This window comes from Sceloporus undulatus, chromosome 2 (genome assembly GCF_019175285.1).
Source record: "Sceloporus undulatus isolate JIND9_A2432 ecotype Alabama chromosome 2, SceUnd_v1.1, whole genome shotgun sequence".
NCBI classification, from domain to species: Eukaryota; Metazoa; Chordata; class Lepidosauria; order Squamata; family Phrynosomatidae; genus Sceloporus; species Sceloporus undulatus.
In genome coordinates, this window is record NC_056523.1 from 263,353,218 (window position 1) to 263,370,364 (window position 17,147).

Sequence of the window (17,147 nt, forward strand, 5' to 3'; positions counted from 1 at the left end):
AATTTAAAACATGCTTAAAACTATAACAATATAACAAATAAACAATGGCTGTAGACAAATCACAGGTCAATGAGTTAAATTTTCCTTTTGGTGGCCAGGTATCTGCCAGAAAAGGCATGCCAGAAGAGATCTGTCTTAACAGCCTTTTTAAAGCTGTTTAAGGTGGTAATGTGGCAGTATTAAATAATACCTTTAAATTACAATATCATACTCACAGCCTAAATGTATTTACATGTACATAGTTTCATGTGGTTAAAGTGAAAATTTGGGAAGATATGATGTTTTTAAAGAAAATTTAAGAAGTAATAATTTTAAAATTGTTTTTAAAACCTAGGGCCTCTCCCTTCTCCTCCCACTGAACCGTGCCTCACTCAACTATCTCTTCAATATTTTAAAGGGATGCAAGTGATGTTTTAAAGGGATGCACTTTTTGCCCCATAATAGATGTTTGGGGAGCAGTGGTGTCACTCTCCCCTTCGGGTGTTGCTTGATGTGGTCCACATCCCCTGCACCTACCTAGTGATACTCCTGGCTTCAGTGTCTCTATTTGTGAGGGAAATGCAATCCTAAACAAAGATGAGATCTTATTTTTTACACTGTCTTCCAAAACCTCCAAAAGAGGAAATCTGGAGTAGGCCCTCAAACAACAAGGAAATCATTGGGGTGCAAGCTTATTGGCCTTCCTTACCACTCAATCTTTTTTAGGTGGCATTATAGCAAGATAATAATTCCACAGCGAAAACATAAAGTCACATATACTGTTCTTGCCATTGCTTCACTGGGTGTTGTTTTTTTAAAATAAGATCAGTATCTCACAGTCCTTCCTAACCTCCCAGGATTGATGTGAAAATAAGGAACACATGCTGTGCAAAAAAGGTACAGTATAAATTGCAAAATACAGATTGGTTTGTCTATGAGCATGGGACAAATGGGAAATCTGAATTTCCAATTGGCATGCATTTGACTGCTTTTAAAAATTGGGGGGGGGGGGATAAGCAATGAACTTTTGTATGGATCCAGAAAGATATTTCTTCAGTTCTTACATTTGCACCCTGTTTTAAAAATTACATAGCTGAGTGCATTAGACTAAAAATACCTGAATACACTAAACAGTTTTCACACACATCTGTTTAAAATAAAGCCATGTTTCTTGGCTTTGTTCAGACCTTGGAAAGCACACACCATGCTTCCTTCCAGAAGATACAGATGGAATTGGTGGCACCATTGTAATGTATGAAGCACATTTCCATTAAACTAATTTTAACTCTCTTTGTTAGAAAACCATATTTTATTTTATAGCATTGAGGGTTACCAGAAGTTAGAAAATGTTACTCTGTATCCAAACTTCCTCAGTATATAGAGTATATTTGTCAGATGTACACCAGGTGGTCACAGTGCTTAACTCCTCCAGTCCTCGCTTTGTAGTAAGCACATTCTCATGATGAAGTTAGTCGGGTAACTGTTATTATGTCACACTGAAATCACATGGTAATGGGAAAAAATAATTATGTTGTAAGTATTGTTTTGGCTGCATTGGAAGGGCTTTTAAAATGTGTTCCACTATCTCCTTGTGGTTTATATTTTATTTTCTCCTTTACCACGTTTTCCCAATCTAGATAAGGCTACACCCCCACCCCCCATGAGCGACGGGCCTTTTGCTATGCTTACTTATATTTTCCAGCTATATTTACTTTTCTTTGCTTGCTTTTACATTTCAAAACAGAAATCAGATAGCCTTTGATTTTCTGTTTCAGATGAGCAAATGCGGCTGAAACACAAATAACATGTGGCATGTGTTCAAGTTAATGTTATGCATGTAAAAGATTTGGACATGATGATGCTAGTAGTTGAAATGTTTACTATACATAGATCCCATATAGTATAGCTAGAAATAATGCAAGTGTTCATACATTGCTTCATTGGTATGATAGAATGTTATTCTGAATATAATAGCCTTAGCTGTGTTCAAAAAACAGTTTGCTCATGACAGTCATTCATATATTGGCCTTCTGAAGGACTTGTCCAATGAAAATCTTGAAAGCAATGTTATTGCTGTTATACAACTGAACTTGGAAGCTAATTTATTTAACATTGTCCTTTGAATATCAGTAAGCTATAGCTTTCTCATCTTTGACATTAGTAAATTCTGTGTTAGTAACATAAAGATGCCTTTACTTCCAAGAATGTAAACATCTATTGCCCAAGGAAGGGAATTAGCTAAGGTTGCAGTATTCCAGAACACTATTTCTGAAAGGATTGTGACTACTTGAGATTTAGAGTGGTGTTAACATGTGAGGCAGTGTGGTATAGTGGTCTGAATATTGAACTAGGAGTCTAGAGAACAGGGTTCAAATCCCTGCTTTAGCCAGTGAAACTTACTGGCTGACCTTGGGAAGTCACACTCTCTCAGCTTCATAGCTGAGCTCAGAGCTAACCTTCTCTGAACAAATCTTGCCAAGAAAACCTTGTGATACATTTGACTTAGGATCACCATAAGTCAGAAAAAACTTGAAGGTAAACAATAACAACAAAGTCCCTACTGGGGAAGAATATTGTGTAGAAAAAAATTGTAATCTTTGAATACATCACTGGGTGTGGCAGTTCCACATATGGCAAATTACCTACATTAAATATATTACATTAAACTACATACATTACATTAGAGAGTAGGCAAAGTATGGTCCTGGTAGCCACCCCCTACCCCACCCCTGGCTATTTCTGTGGCCCAAATCCTCTCCCAGATTCCTGCAGACTACCGTTTTTGTGGCTGAAATCTCCTGGAGGCCACAAAAAAGAGTGACAATTCAGTTTTTTAAAAACACTGTAGGGCTTTGCTTAGCATTAACAAATTTGAAAAATGAAGGTAGACTTTTGTCCACTACTTCTTTTTTATTATTCATGGGGGGAATTTTCAGCAATCTCTGTGACTCCAAAGGGCCCCAGGGACAGAACACTGCCCACCCCAAAAACATTTAAATGTAGCAATAATGAAATAATAGGAAGCCACTAAGCTGCTTAGGGTATAATGAGTTCAGTAGTGAAGAATGGTTATACAGCTTAGAGCTGATGGGGAACTGCAGTCCAACAGCATCCAGAGACCAACGCATCTCCATCCCTTTTTAAAAGCTAGAATAGAGAGTCAAAGAGATATTTTCAGGGGCAAGACATCCTAGCTGAGAAGCTCTATATCAGGGCTGGCCAAAAGGTCTGGATCTTTTTGTAGCTTGCAATACATCAGCACAGGTTTTTGGCTCCTAGTATAAGCCATTGAATACCAAGGTAAAGATTGTCCATGACATAATATTTTCCATTTCTATGTATGGTGGTGAAAGCTGGAATACAAAGAAAGCTGATTGGATGAAAATAAACTCATTTAAATGTGGTGCTGGAGAAGAGTTATATGTACACAATTGACTGCTAGAAAAGAGCAACAGTAAACTGATCCTAGTAGCCAAAAGGACTAAACTGAGACTATTGTACATTGGATACATCATGAGCAGACATGACTCATTAGGCTGACAACACTTTGCTTCTCCTTTCACTTTGCTACACTAATCTGCCCACACTCTCAAGCAATTTTTGCAAGCATCAATTCCAAGCTCTTGACTCCTCACCCCCATTTCTTATGTAGGGAGAGATGAGCAAAGGTGAAACGTAAGGATGTAATTCTTCACTAAAGTTCTTCTCAAAGCAAGCAATGAGTAATTTTAGCAATTTGCCTCCCATTGTGTGAAAGTCTTTGAAAAAAATCATTCCATTTTTGAAGACTATTTGCAATTCAAGACGTATTGAATTTGTACTTGGTTGTTTTGCAGTGAAAATGACATTTTCTACACAAGAAACAGCATTTCCTGCATAGAAAATAATTTTTCTGCATAGCAATATTATTTTCTGACCAAAAAATGAAGTTTTTTTTTCAAATCACCCGTATGCAAATTTTGCCCACAATAAGTCTCAAACTGTGAAGATTCTCCTCAGTCCAGACTGAATCTGCACTGCAGAAATAATGCAGTATGGCACTACTTTCACTGTCATGGCTCAGCGCTATGGAATTCTTGGATTTGATGTCTTATGAGATATTTAACCTTCTGTTGTACAACAAACTACAAATCCTAGGATTCCCTATCATTGACCCATGGTGATTGAAGTGTTTCAAACTGCATTAGCCACCTTGAGTCCCTATACTGTAAGGAAGGTGAGATATTATTACTACTACTACTACTACTACTACTACTACTACTATTTCTGCAGTGCAGATGCAATCCAAGATTTTTCCTATCAGGGTTCTTGGACACTAGAGAGACATGTTTTTTTAACCATTTTCAGTTATTTTCAAATATTTTTTTCTATTCCTAAACTGGGTTTCCACTATGAGTACCATAGTGAAAACTAGAGAGCACTCCTGTTCCTTCAGTGGCTGTGTAAAAGAAAGAATTTCAACAGGTGTTGTTCTTCATGCAACTAGGAAACAAACAACTCTTGTTGAAATTTGCTCATCTTCACAAACATTAAATGTACAGGAGCTCCCTTCAGTTTTCAGTATGGCAACTCTAGTTTCCACTCAAAGTACTAGGTGGAAAATATAACAGTGTTGAGACTGAGATGAGGATAGTTTTCTCACCACAGTTATTCATTCATTGGCCTTCTTAAGGTTTGGTACAATGAAGGTCTTGAAAACAATGTTATGCTGTTATACAAGTGAACTTGGCAGCTAATTTATTTAACTTTGCCCTTTGCATATCATTAAGCTACAGCTTTAATTCATCTTCGACCATAGTAAATACCATGTAAATAACACGAAGATGAAAAGTTGCCTGTACTTCAAAGAATGTAAACATCGAGGCTGCAGTAGTCCAGACTTTTGCTTTATAAATTCATGATACTATTTCACAGTTCGAATCATGCCAACATGTGATAAAGTCTCTAGTTTGAGTTAACATTGTATAGGAAAATCTGTTTTCCTTGCAGACAATGTCAATTTCCCATATAGTAAATTATACATATTAAATTAGGGACTAAACAAAGTGTGGCATTGGAACAATTATGTCTTCCAAAGCTATTTGTGTGGTTCCATCTCCCATATAGCCATGATAGGTTCTAGAGTTGGCTGTATCTTAATTCATCCTCCCCCAACCATTAGCCATGTTGGCTTGGACTAATGGAAAATGGGGACATCTAGAGAGAATCATGGTAGGGAAAGCTGTCTTCAGTGATCCTGTGGATCCACTCTTGCTAATGAACATAGGACTAACTTTCATGCACTTATCTGCAGATTCAGTGTATGGAGTGTAAAGCACGACTGGCCTGTGTCTCTGCCACTGACCTTATGTATTTATCTGAAATTCAGCATAGAATCTATTGGAAAAGGCAGTGATCCAGAGACCCTCATGCACACAATGTGACTTGACTTTTAATGCCATGTCTATGGAATCCTGAGGTCTATAATTTGATGAGGTGCATTTTGGAGCTTCTTTTTTGGTCCGCGCGGGAGTCGGGCCGTGTGAAGGCTCCGGCTCCCCCGCGGACCTACTGGCGGCGGCGGCAGAGCGCCGCAAAGCGGAGGTATGTACCCCGCCATTGTAAACTGCTTAGGGAGTGCTTAAGTACACTGATAAGTGGTATAGAAATGTGCTTGCTATTGCTTGCTATTGCTACATCACATTGGATCCCAGTGTAGTCATATGCATGTTAAAGTCAGCTCAGCTGTGTTCAATGGGGTTTACTCCCAGCAACATGCATACAGGATTGTAGCATAAATATTATAGTGGGTTTCCTTTATGTATGACATAACCCTAAATGATTTGTAAATTGAAAATGATATTGACCTTCTCTAATTGCAGATGAAATGAATTCAAACAATATAACAAAGGCCATGTTTTAAGAATCTGCTCCAAGACATTTTGCATCTAAAATCTTGATAGTGGGAACTGGGAAATGTGCTGGAAGAAATTCTTATTGTTTCACAGGTCATGAATTGTGCTGGCCCAAAGCTGAAAAATACTAATATTGCTCTCTGGAAATGTATTTCTGAAATGTATGAAAATTAGTAACTATATATTCTTTTATTAAGACTGCAGAGGATGTGAAAGGACAGGAGGGAACAGCAGGGAAATTGCTTTGCTAAAATTCACTCTGTGAGAGGATTGTGTGCTGATTGGAAATGAGGTGGAGAAATACTGTACAAGGTTTATTTTGGAAACATCAGGCTAATGCTGCACTTTTTGGAAAGAGTATTTGGACAACACATGTTTCACACTTGTACATATATGGAGATTAAATAACTGTTTGGGGTATTTGAAATGCATTTGATTAGGTGGGTTTGGAGTGGGTTTTTTTATAAAAGGAATGCTGGTCAGCTGTGTGTGATTAAACGGTTTTGAAAGGAATGCAGGTCAGCTGCAGAACACCATGTCATAAAGAGTGAGGCCTGCTTGTAGAACACTCTGTGTATGAAAACAAAATTTAATTTTATAATTGTATGAACTATAAATACAACTCCGTGTTTAAAAGCTGCCATTTGTGCTGATGCCTGTTGTGTGTTTGTATATTAATCAGAGCAGGAAAAATTCATACCCTCCAACATTTCACAGATGAAAACTAGGACACATATGGCCAAACAACATCAGCATGTGATCAGGATGACAAAATTTATTAATGAGGAAGAACACAGAAAATAAGAGAGGCTGCAGCAGCTTGCTTTCCCCTGAGCCTCTTGGGAAGGGCAGGATTCTGCCTGCTCCTTTCGGCGGGATACCGACCGCCCCTTTGAGGCGACCTGCACCCGCCACTTTCCCCGCCGGATTGGGGCCTGGGCATCCGCAGCAGCAGCCCCTTAGGCCCCAATCCGCCACTTCTCTAGGCCTCAGGGAAGCAGCAAAACACCACTTCCCCCTGGCCTGGAAAGGGTTGTCCCCAAGGACACCCTGACAGCTGAGGGGAAAAAGAGAAAGGGGCCGCTCAGCCCCTTTGTCATCTGTATCACTGGCGCAGTCATGTAAAGGCTGCTCCAGCGATACACATGGCAAAAAGGAGCTCCACAAAGCGCCGGTCTGGAAAACGCCTTCCTTTCCCCACACTGAGCTAGTTGAGTACAAAGGACTTTTACACTTTGAATTCAGTCTGCAGGAACTGAATTAAGCTAAAGACAAAGAGGGAAAGTGAGAACAGGAATGAGACACAGCAAGATTTTTAAAATAGCGGGGGGGGGGGGGGGGGAATAGGACAAGAAAGGATTATTCAGAACTGTCCCTCCCAAATCAGGACAGTTGGAAGGTATGAAAATTGCTTTTCCACTTCATCTTCCATATTCTTCACCTCCCGACAAGCTGGCATTCCACAGAATGGACTGGGAACTCACAGTTTAGAATATGGAATAGTTATTCTTTTGGAGTATAACTTTCAAAAGGTTGGGGCCTTGTCTTCACTGGCTAAAGTACTCAGGGAGCAGCCCAAAGTATCCTGGTCTCAGAACTACTCTGACCTCCCTCAGTTACCTGAACCACCATTTCCATGCCTGAGAAGCTGTCTGCAAGGGTGTTCTGCTGAGCCAACTGGCACATCTGCCATTGTTGCCAATCACTTGATTCAAGGTTAGAATGAAGAGCCCAGTGATGATCTTATGACTGGGTGCCATGTTCTGACCTCAAAGGGAACAAATGGCAACAATGATGGATGTGCTGGGCAGGTCAATTGAATGCCCATTCACATAACCACCCTGGCATCGAAATGGAGGGTTCCAGATTTTTTTGGAAGATCTGAAGTAAGAGATAGGTTATTTTTAAACTGGTGTAAGGGTGTGGTGATGATGATAATGATGATGACAATAATAATGATAATAATTTCTTTCCTGCCTCTCTTCAAAACTCAGGGCAGGGTACTGCATGGTAAAATACAAAACACAATTAAAAACAATTAACTATCAGATGTTTCTAGTGAGCTCTAGTCCAGTCCAGTGACACAATAGTCTTGACAATAAACACCACCACCACCCTTTTATAATTTCAAATGCACTAACAGCACACAGGTCACCAGAATCTACACCATTCACCTTTTGCTACAAAGTTAGGTTGATAGGTTTTGACACAAACAGATAAAAAGATTCTGAAATTTAATTAATGGGAGGTAACTAACATTATGGTTATTTTATGCAATTATAATGTGTCAAAACATACTGCTTGAAGACTTTTTGTTCTTATAAGGGCCACTCACCCTTTTCCTATCCCTTCATTGTTATTTTGGGGGACAAAAACCTGCATCTAAGAATTAAACTTCTCTTTGACAAACATGGGTTTTATCTAGTTATACAAGTATATTTTTTTGGAAATATTATAATGAAACTAGATTGAAAATGAGAGTCAGTTTGGTGTAGTCGGGTTGAGTAGTGTACTACGATTCCAGAAGACAAGGGTCTGAATCCCCACTCAGCCATGGAAACCCACTGTGTGACTTTGGGCAAGTCATACCCTCAACCTTAGAGGCAAGCCTCCTCTGAATAAATCTTGCCAAGAAAAATCTATGACAGGGTCTCTCTCATAAGTTGAATAAACATGAAGGCACATAGCAACAACAACAAAGATTGAAACTGAAAATGCAATTCTGTCCATGGTTATTCCAAAATAAGTCTGATTCTGCTCAAAGATACATAGACCTATACAAGTGTACATATATTTGAAGCTGTTTTTAGAAGTAGGTGAAGAGTTCTACAGTTTGCAAAATTCAGATGCATAGGCAGCTTGTAACTGAAGTGCCCTCAAAATTCACCAGTATTTTGAGGGGAAGTACTTGGTTCATGAGCTGCCCATGTTGAAAAGCTTACTTCTTTTTCTGTGACATTTCCCAGATCTCTTATTTAATGCCTGTAACAACAACAATGAAACCCCATGCATACAATATTTTGATACTTCTATCCTTAAGTGAAAGTAGACCTCAGTGTGGCCAGGCTGGTGAGCTAGTTAGTAATTAGATCTGTATGTATAAAGCAAAAATCTCTTCAAAACTCCAGTAAAACCCATTTTGATGTTATTTTGGTTCCCCAGTGTGCTGTGATGGGACAGAACCCAATACTCCTTCCTGTCCTGGATTATGAATAATGAGGTCTATCTGCTTGCACTATTCTAAAATGTGCAAAAATTTCCAGTATTGAAATTAAATGTGTAGATTCTTTTTATTGTGAAATCTTAAAATGTAATTTTCTAGATTTTTAATTAATATCATTAGTGTATTTTCACAATGACAATGTTAGCACAGCCTACACCCCTCTGGCTGAAAATAAGGTTTATAATTAATATCTAGTGTTGAGCATGTTTTGAAAGCTCATGATGACCTGTGGAGACTAGGAAGTTACACATGTACAGAGCCATACTAAGGACATGCAGAGACCTAGATAGTGCTAGAATAAATGCTAAATGAGTTTGCTGATCACTCCATTCCTCCACCAGGCTCTTTGCATTTCCTCTTGTGATAGAGACAAAGGGAGTCTCATTGTAAAGCAATCAGAGACCATATCCATTGCATCAGTTTCAGGTGTTCCTATTCACCCTTCCATTGGGGACTGTTATAAATCCAATCTGTGTTTTGTCACTCCAGAACTAAAACCATGAGCTGTTCTGGATCTCTTTTGTCAATTCCATGGGAAAACCATCATAGCCTTTGTTACACCATGTAGAAATACTATGCACCCTCAAGGTTATGAAATGGGATATAAATATCAATATTAGCCCTAGTCACTTTGCTTCACAGATAGGGGTGCGGTTTACAAACCATTCCACTCTCACTGTGTAATCCTCAGATGTTATCTGAGCCACTCTTCATTTTCCATGGACCTCTGTTCAGGACTGGCAATTATTTCCCTATTTGACTCATAGTTCCTTTCTATCCAACCTTCCACACTTTTCTTTTTGATAGCCTTGTATGGTTCTAAAGATTGCACTGGTTTTGTATGTTTGTGTGCACCCTTGCACATTTTCAAATGAAAGCCCTCTGTTCCAAATTTCATAAATCATTAAAGAGTTACAGGGAGAGGCGGGATAATAATAATAATAATCAGATATTAGCAATTAAGAACTACCAGAGCTTCATTCTTTTCATCTAGTTGTTGTTGTTGTTGTTGTTGTTGTTAACTGCCTTCGAGTCAATCACAACACATGGCAACCCTGTGGATGAGACATCTCCAAGACTCCCCATCTTCTACTTCTCTGCTTAGGTCCTGTAAATTCATGCCCATGACCTCATTAATAGGTTCAATCTATCTAGCAGCCAGTGTTCCTCTCTTTCTATATCCCTCCACCTTTCTTAGCATTATTATTGCCATCTGAGAACATCATCCAATTTGGCCTGTATCCCCTGCACCCACCTAGTGATGCCTGTCCTGTTATCCCTGGTTCTGTGGGTTCAGAATTTATGTCCAGGGGGCGGGTAATTCCAACAACAAAAAAAGTGGGAGGCAACTAAAGAAACCAGGGTTGATGCATAAGGACCTTTCAGATGAGCTGAGATTTAAAGGGGGTCATCCTAAAAGAAATGGAAGTAGGGGCAAATCACCAGGAAAGGGTACAAATGAGTAGCCAGTATCTGTAGGTATACAGCCAGGCTGTCATAATGAGCTGCAAGGAGGATTAAGACTAATAAACAAGAACTTGGTTATGTTCAGAGTAAAAGGATTTTAAAAAGAAATGGAAAAGAAGAATACATATTGCAGGTGTATAGACTTGATCAAGGAAACCACAGCCCTGACTTTGCAAGCCTTGAGGAAGACTATTAATATCAGGGTGTCTTGGACATATCTCATTCATAGGGTCATTATAAGTCAAAGGTGAACTGATGGCAATTAGAAACAACAACATCTGGTACATGAAAACGATTAAATCGTGCTAATGAACCACAGAAAGAAAGTATAACCACTCAACACCTACTTTGCATTTGTCTTTTCTGCAACTCACCTTTCTGAAAACAGGATATGGATATAATCTTTATGAGTATAGGAGTGGCTATATTTATGTTTCATAGTCTTCAGTTTTATGTTTAGCTTATAAAAAACCAGAGGCCCTACCAAACTTGAATTGTATGCACATAGGTGATAAATTGTGCTATTATTACCTTTATCCTAATTCACTGAGCATTAATGAGAAAAAAATCTATCACAAAGTGAGAACCTTACTAGCCATTACTCGATTATACAAAATTCATAGTTGTCTGAATTTACTGTGTGTTTCCTTGGTCATGTTAACCTCGTTAAATATCACTCCTTCTTATCCAAACTCCTGATTACCCAAGTGCTTTGGATGTCACCCAAACCATTTGGATGCAGGTGGTTATTTGCCAAGATCAGCTTTCCAGCACATGGAAATTCACTAACAGTGATGCTGAAACTCCAGTGGAGAGAGGAAATTAGAAAACTCAAGTACAGTGTGACTTTTGTGAAAGCATATATATATATATATATATATATATATATATATATATATATATTCTGAGTTTTCTGCATAAGCTCAAAGCCAGGATCTTTGGGGAATTGACTATTATGGGTCTCTAGATTACTACAGTCATGTAGTCCACTGAAGCTTCCTACTGAGACAGGCATGGGTTAATCCTAAAGCATTAAATTCCCAGTATACATAGCCTGAGAATGATTAAGTTAATCTTTAGGAGAGTAAAGGATAAAAACCCCCGAATGGTATTAACTGTAAATAATGGGATTTAGTGTTTTCTGAAAGCCCTCACTGACAGTTCAAGAAGGGTTAGGGTCTGCCATGATCAGAGTTTTCACTTTAAAGCACAACTTTTTAATTCTGGGGAAATGTGTTCACATCTGCTGACAGAAGACAGGTCAATTAGTGTTCCAGTTTATGAAATGGACTATATCCCATGTAAATTTATGCCAAAATAAACTGAGTTTTTTCTTATTATTTTGTAATTTGCCATTTTTTTACCAATTTTTCAGATTATATATATATAGAGAGAGAGGGGGGGCTCTGTGAGGGATATAGTTAATTAAAGGCATTGCAGTCTCTTTCTTGGAAACCTATACATGGAATTTCTTTCTTTACTTCCATTTCTAACTTGTAAAAAATCTGACACACTGAAGGCCATTTTCATTTAATACTTTTTCTAGCATATGAAAAAAAAACCTGCCATAAAGTAGGGAGGAAACAGTATTAATCTAATATTTCAACTGACACCAACCTGGTACCCTTCAGATGTGCTGGTCATATTTCCCTGGTCCCCAGGCATTTTAGGGGCCACAGCAAGGCAGAGAGTGACAGGTTGGAGAAGACTGGCACAGACTGTTTTTAGCCTATAATAAAATTTGCTGTCTTGCAGTCTTATGACAAGTCACCTACATTCTAATAGTTCAAGGTAACGAAATGGGAAAGCTTGTGCAACTGACAATCCTTTGTAATTTGGATCTATTCTATGGGCTTTAACACTGTCTACTCATACTTCTTAACCACTGCGCCCTGGTGAAGCAGTGGTTAAATGCCTGTACTGCAGCCATTTACTCAAGACCACAAGGTTGCGAGTTCAAGACCAGCAAAAGGGCCCAAGCTCGACTCAGGCTTGCATCCTTCCGAGGTTGCTAAAATGAGTACCCAGACTGTTGGGGGCAAATTAGCTTACTTGCTAATTAGCTTACTTGCTGTTCACCGCTATGATCTTTGGAATAGCGGTATATAAATAAAACAAATTATTATTAATTATTATACTTCTCTATCTGCCACAGAGGAGAATCTTTGAAAACCTTTGTATGGATGCCAAGCCTACATGGCACTTGCAAGAGCAGACATTTGCATAAGCAGACATGGGGAACTGTAGTATACACTGCTGCTTATAGATCTTTCTACAAGCTTCCATGCAGATTTTACATTCCAACATTCAAAACAATGTATATTTTTCCATGAGGGAAAATAATGCAGTTCACAAGCCTTCCAGTGTTTTAAATGAACCCACATTTTTAGGTTTTCAAAACTCTTCTCCAGCTTCTTTCTTTATTCAGTATTTTTGCACTGCAAGCAGAACACATTACCCAGTTTACATCACATCATCAAAGCTTATTTAAATTAATGTGGGCTTTGGCAGTTTCAGAATTGTAGCAAGCATTTTACAGCTCTATGCAGATCTAGAAGAAGAGTGTATTTACAGACTCCTTGCCATCAGATTAAGAGAACAAAGGCAACAATTCTGTTTGAAAAAGACCATTACTATAAACCTACTAGAAGCTTCAGCCTGGAGTCATTCTTTTTCCTTTACGTTACAGCGAACAGTACCATGAAAGCACTGCAAAATAAATCTACCATTCTAGAGTAATGAAACTGCTGCATCTGAAGAGAGCCAGGAGATTAAACTCCTGGGACTGCAATAAAAATGAATTACATTTTGTACCATGGTCTGTCTTGGCCACACAGGTTTCATTTTTTGTTCAGTTTTCAATTGATATTATAGTCACGGAATCTGAATGTGATCATCATTCAGGCAATCACTAATCATTGGCACCAAACAGGGGGAGTTATCGGAGTCAAACTGGCAAGGTGAGACTCAAGATTACAGGAGATGAGATTAGGAACACCAGGATAATTAATGTGGATTCTGCTCTTATCTATTTGGGGTATACACTGTGGATTTTGTATTTGCATTCATCAAGAAAGAGGCTGTCTGATGTTAAGAGAAAGGAAACAGGAGACAATTCTAGCTGTGTGGTTCCTTTTTAATGTATGCACATCTGATGGCTTTTCATTTTTGCTTTCAGAATAGCAGGATCAGAATTTAGAGAGCATTATTTTTTTCTGACTGTAACTCCCTAAAACTCCCCAGACAATATAAGTTTGAGGAAGTAGGGTTTGATAGTCTAGGTTCAGGACATACATTTCTCAAACTTTGCCCATTTAATGTCAAGCTTTACCCATGCTCAGAATTAGCTCATGGCTATATCATCTGTTCTGGTACATGTAGACTAAGGTCCAAAAAGCCAGAGGTTAAAGATGGGTTTCTGGACAGATTGTGGTCAGGCAAATATAGATCTGAAGGGGCAGGAGCAGAAATCATACTTTAAGTCAGTGGTCAGGTTCTAATGGTTATATTCAAGATCAGACAAATTGAAGGAAGCAGCAAGGACAAGGCAATGCTTCTCAGCAGCTTTATGACTTGCTGCTGTATGTTATGTTTCCATGGCACCTGATAGGTTTATGCTGTCAACTGGCAGTATCCAGAATAGTATTAAAATCTATTGGATACATTTGACTCGATCTGCTCTGTTTTCTGAATCAACAACATGCAGGTGGCACAAGACATAAGGTGCTATATACTAGCTGCCAGTGGCTCATCTTCAAGTCACAAGCACATCCACAGTTCTTTATTGCCAGAGACAATGTACAAATTAATGAGTAGCAATGGCTATGTCTCTCCACTGCTGCTGTTTACTCACCCAAGGAGGCATACAAACTACTAGATGACAAGCAGTGAGGTGGCAAATGAACAGGAATGTAATTACAGAAAGAGCAAAATTAGGACATTGCCTGGCCAAATAAGAGTTCTGCCCCACCTCATGAAATTTTTCTTGAATCCACAGATTTCTAGCATTGCAGTAAATGAAAACTCCAGTTGAGCATTTCAAAATATAGTTCAGGCAGCTAAAAGAAAGGAGCAAAGTCACCAAGGGAATGCAAACACAGCAAATGAATTGTAGCTATGAGTTATTTCCAAAGTCTTGCTCTTTGCAGTTCTAGAAATTTGGAGACTGAAGGAAATTTCATGGGGGGGGGGGGCAGAATTCTTATTTGGAGAGCAATGTCCTCAATTTGCATCCCTCCTTGTAGCTACACTCCAGCTGTAGAGAGCTGTGGGTCTTTCTGCAACACTCAGCTCTAGACATCTGCCTGCCCTTCACACTGCACTGGCATAGAGGTAGATGCAAAAACAGCTTTAAGGCTGGAATTTGGCAAGGCTAGACTTCATTGATTTCAGTTAGATGCTTTAGTCTGGAATGGCTACTTCACTCTTTTACTTCTACCCAGTAAAACATTAGTGGCATATTGAATATTTGCACCATATATTTACAGTACAACTTAGATGCAAACTACACATTACCCTCCAAATGTGTGATGAAGTGACAAATGGCTTCCTTTCTGTTACAAGCAGAATAACCACCACCATCCTATTTCCTGGGAGAAGAAAAGCAGCATTTAAATTCAATCAATAATCCAACAATCAATAAGTTAATCAATTGGGAAGAAGTGATTTACATAAGAATAGGAACAAGAGTGGAAAGCATAGATCTTAGAAGAATTACTTTTTAGAGATTAGGCTCCCCAAATCTCCCAGTCATCATAACCAAACTTTTCCGAGTTCTGGGAGGACAGCCAATAGCTGTTAAAACAACTTTGGCTACCAGTTCATTTCTGGGCCCGTTTCATTTAAGCAGGCTTTTGGTGAGTGATTTTACTTGTGTAGTGTTGTGTGCTGTCTTCATGTTTTAATGGTTTTTACTGGTTTTAACTATGCTGTTTTTAACTTATGTTTTAGCTCTATCTTTTAAAATTATTGTAACCAACCTTGAATCCCATTGTGGGAGGAAAGTGGGGTATAAATCCTTGAAATAAATAAATAAATCCTGGCACAATCTGGGCTGGCTATGACCAATAAAGGCCTATATGGCTTAAGTCCAGGCTATTTCAATGGCCATATCTCTTCATATGAACCTGCCAGAACTCTTTTTTAAATTAGAATTTTAAAAATTAAACATATGAAAATATAACAAGGCATATAATACAGATACTCTCTCACATATATATAGATACATGACAAGGGTTACGTACTAAAATATTTACATATCAAAGGTCACTGACATCTTTCTTATTCTCCGACTGTCTATCCACTCTTAATCTATCAAAGGTATCATCTCTTCCTTGTTCTTCCACTTATTTCTTTCTTCTCCTTTTCTTTCTCTCTCACCTTCCTCAACCATGCCACCGCCTCATCTTTTTCTTTATCCATCTACTTATTTCTTTATTCTTTTGTTTTCTTTCTTATCCTCCTAAACCATACAACCTCTCATCCACTCACACCAACCTTCCACCACCTTCTAACTCCTTTCCTTTTTTCATTTTCACAAACTCTAATTCAACTTACTTAAACATTTGTTCAGACTTCCTTCCCATCAATATTGGTCCTATTTACTTCTCTTAAAGAATTCCTTATAAACTACTGTTACATGCTACTCAGTGAACCTGCCAGATCTCTAAGATCTTCAGAGGAAGGCTTTCTTTCAGTCCTGCCATCATCACAGGCTCACTTGGTGAGGATATGAGAAGTTGCTCCCATCCTCTGAAACTCCCTTCTGCTGGAGTCTAGGCTGGCCCCCCTCTCTGCTCTCTTTACACCAGCAGGCAAAAACTGTTCTCTTTAAGTAGGCTTTTAATATGTAACTGCACCTAAAGAGGCTTCTTACTGGAGTGTTTGTTTCTGTATATTTATATAGTTTAATATTTTAACTTGTAATATTAATGTGATGTATTTATTTGTGTTTTTAAAATTGTACTTTTAAAAAAGCATCTTTTGTGAGTTGCCCTTGGGTCCAATTTAGGAGAATCATAGAATCATATAATCATACAGTTGGAAGAGACCACAAGGACCATCCAGTCCAACGCCCTGCCATGCAGGAAATCCAAATCAAAGCATCCCCGACAGATGGCCATCCAGAAAGACAGGATATAAGTAAAATAAAATAAAATAAAAATAAAAATATGACTTGAGAACACCCTTGCAACCCCTTTCAGTGCATGAGTTGATTTGTATGGACTCATCTTTGTGTTATCATCATAAAGAAGGAAATACATTCAAAACAAACACTTCATTAATTTAAGAACAAGAAGAGAGAACATGGGAGTTTACAGGCTTGGATCTGGATGAAGTTTCCTCTAAACCAGTGGAACTATCTGAGTATCACCAACAACCCTGCTTAGCTTCTTTTCTTCATTGAAAACCCAGCATTGCCTTCAAGGAGATTGACGGGAAGTCAATCACTATAGCTACATTCTGTGGTGCAACATTCAGCTAGCTCTTACCCCATGCTTACTATACTACCATACAAAGCCTGAGTGGTGTCACAGTAAAAGTTGGCTCGGATGCAAGTGGTCCATGTGGTGAAACCATTATGT